Genomic DNA, 3,323 nt, shown 5'->3' with positions numbered 1-3,323 from the left:
AATGTAGGGAACTAAAAATAAATAAGAATGTAAATCTTAGCTGTTTATATATTGCCTGAACCAGTTAACTATCAAGAGTGCTTGGAATTCACTAAATGTGATTTTTTTATAAATTAGCAGTGCCCTTTCTTCTTGTGTTCAGCAACCTTCTTTCTGCTGCAACCAATGTGATCAGAGCACATTTGATTGTAACAAACTATACTGAACTGGGTACCCAGCTAGGGCTGACTAGCACAATTGTAGAAAACCTGAGGAAGCAGAACAAGATGAAGATAGAGCTGGTGTTTAGTAGGTCATAAGAGTGTAAAGAATACCAGTGTCTTTTGGTGCACCAGTGTTATAAAATATTTTATTGAAATCATGATGGTTACAGAAAGGGTTGCATATCCTAACGGTATGAAGCAACAGGCACTTGCTTTATCCTCAGATAAGTCTTCAGCACTGTTGATATTATAGTGGTCATATGTCAAGCTGTGTAGACCAGCCATAACAATGGACATCTTTTCTCCTCCAAGCCTCTCATCTTCATGTCATTTCAGAAACACCATGTCCAATGAAATTACTTTAAGTAAGAGTTAACTTTAAAATTAGAGGTAAATGGGATCTAAAGTCTTGGACTATTGGACATCCCCAAAACATAGCAGCTAATACTTCTCCCAAACCCTCCCCTCCATCCATCATTCAGCCAGCTGTGCAAGATTAAACAGTAAAACGGGAAAAGATTAATGGGGAGGAAATGAATAAAAGCCATACTATAGCAACCTAATAAAAACCTCTTTTCCTTAACAAAAAATCAATAAAGTTCTTAGGCATCCAAACAATTTCTGAATCAATCTTCTCTTAATTGTCTTTTGATTCAAAGGTTACATTTCCTTTTATCTTACGCAGATCTACCCTTGTGATGTTTATAAAACTCTATCTTGAAAGTAATTTAGAAAGTCAGCAGAAAATTTTAACACAAAGATTGTTTGATCAAAAATGAAATTAAAATGCGGTTTCAATTTAATATTCCCAAATATTATAGTGATCTTTTATCATAATTGTTTTCAAAATCATCTTTAATCATTTCATTTTTTCATGATCCTGAACCTGATGAAAACATATTTCACAATTTCATTTAAAAGTCAGTAAAAAATCTATGAAAAAAAATGGAAAATGAAGCCATTTCATACCCTGTAAAAAGAATCAACTTACAAAGTGGTACCTGATGTATGGGGGTGAAGGGAGAGAGGTTTGGGGGCAGAGCAGAGGACTAAAATAATTTTTGTATGGTTCCCATTCTCTTTACTCAGATTTACTAGGATCCCCACACATTGCCCCTGCACAATGACTGCAATGTAGAAATTCCCTGTGCTCTCTGGCTAGCTCTTATTTTTGTCAACTTCTTGACTGACTACACACAGGAATGAGTTATCACATCCCTTATTCCAATATATCTAGCACACCCAGACTCAATCCTATTTTTTTACTTTGTTTGATAACATTAACATAACTAGTATCTGCATAGGCTCTGAAAACTGAATATGTAAATATGACACCTTCATAGTGACTTCTTATATGTGCAAAACAATCTAAGATAACAAAAAATCATCCCTCATGATAAATCTCTTTGGGTACCTATCCATGTGCTCCAACAAATTGTAATAGAATTAGATTAATTGAGTTAATTAACTCTATTAATCAAGTCTGCTGGAGTATTCTATTCAGTGCCCCACATTTCAAATTGGTGGTGGAGGTGCTTTAACTAAAACTTGTTGAATAAGCTTTAGTTAAAGGGCCCCACACCCATTTTGAATTGTGGGACACTGAATACACATGACACTGAGGCATGTTAATTAGATCCTCTGTATGGGAGCCAGCCTAATTAAAATGTCCCCTCTCACTCCAAAGAATGTGTATAGATAGCCTTTGATTCTAAAGATTTGGGTCATAAAATGCCATATTTACTCACACATCACATACAGCTTTGTCCCCCAAACTGTGGGAGGCATGTCTTAAAAAAAATGGGGGATATGTCTTAAACAAGGAAAGTGATTTTTCTTTTCTGGAAAAGAAGCAAGACTGGAGACACTGCATGCTGTCTCCAGCCTGTCACTTGTGTCTAGCTTAGTAAGCAGAAGGGGCAGAGGCCTATCTCTGAGGCCAATCTCACAGACACAGTTATTGGCTGAGCACTGTAGCTTTGCCTAAAGCAGCAAGTGAGCTGCTGAAGAGTATCTCTTAATTAAGCTTGTGATGTGGAAACAGCACTTTATTTATAGGAACTGATATAAAATAACTTCTTCTAGTAAAGAACTAACAGCTGGCCACTGCCCTGGCAAGGGTCGGGGACCTAAACTTGTGTGACTTACAGCAAACCCATCTGGAAATATTGTGTCCAAGAATCTGGTATCCCAGCAGACAGTCTTGGTGAGGCAGATACAGCTCTGGAAAAATCCTTTTTCTCTATGTTCTGCCTTTAAAAATCAAAGTCCGCATCCTATTTCAGAGCATGCAATATGGGAGAAAATACAGTGCTACTCACTGAACATATCTACATGAGTAATTAATTTGAAGCAATAAATTCTGGCACATATTGCTTTGCAATCATCTGTCAGGCAGATTGGGCCTTGACCACATCCCTGGAAGGGCTACAGGGGCTGTGCCGAACTGATCCCAGGGGTATTGCCCCCACTCTGCCTGCCAGGTGGCAGGAGGCTGGTGCTGCTGGCTGAGGCCAGTGGCAGCACTGATCTTCTCGGTGTTGGGTGCAGGATCCTAGCCAGCAGCACCAGCCTCCTGTGATCTTGGAGGCAGGTTGGGGGCCTGCACCCCTGGGAGCAGTCCAGCACAGCCCCCACAGCCCTCCCGGGGGTGTGGATGAGCCCCCGATCTGCCTGCAAAATGACAAAAGGCTGGTGCTGCTGGCTGTCCATAGCCCATGTCGGGAAGATCAGTACTGCTGCTGGCCCCAGCCAGCAGCACCAGCTTCCAGTCATCTAGCAGGCAGATCAAGGACTCACCCACACCCCGGGGAGGGCTGCAGGGGCTGTGCCAGACTGTTCCTAGAGGTGCAGATCCCCGATCTGCCTCCCGGATTACAGGAAGCTGGTGCTCCTGGCTGGGGCCAGCGGCAACACTGATTTTCCCGGCACTGGCTATGGGCAAAATGTCAAAATGGAACAGTGCTTTTGAAATGAAACTAAACTCAAAGCAAAACACTGTTCCATCGAAACGTTGAAACAGAAGTCAAACAGAATGATATTGTTTTGCACAGCCCTAATGGAGATGAGCAGAAGAATGAGCAGTGGGCTGGAGATGAGGTGGGGCAGCAGAGGTGCTGG

The 3,323-nt window shown here is 41.4% G+C and overlaps 1 long non-coding RNA gene across 1 annotated transcript in view; it reads left to right on the top strand.

Annotated features, from left to right (window-relative positions):
- Positions 1–3,301: 3,301 nt before the first annotated feature.
- LOC109300089 overlaps positions 3,302–3,323 on the top strand; it is a 10,864-nt gene continuing 10,842 nt past the window's right edge. Inside the window, exon 1 of the long non-coding RNA XR_002098104.1 lies at positions 3,302–3,316. This is a non-coding gene — a long non-coding RNA (uncharacterized LOC109300089). The remainder of the gene's footprint in view (positions 3,317–3,323) is intronic.

This window comes from Gavialis gangeticus, unplaced genomic scaffold, assembly GCF_001723915.1.
Source record: "Gavialis gangeticus isolate Ggan-Ray unplaced genomic scaffold, GavGan_comp1, whole genome shotgun sequence".
NCBI lineage: Eukaryota > Metazoa > Chordata > Crocodylia > Gavialidae > Gavialis > Gavialis gangeticus.
This window is presented reverse-complemented; position numbering and strand designations above follow the sequence as displayed.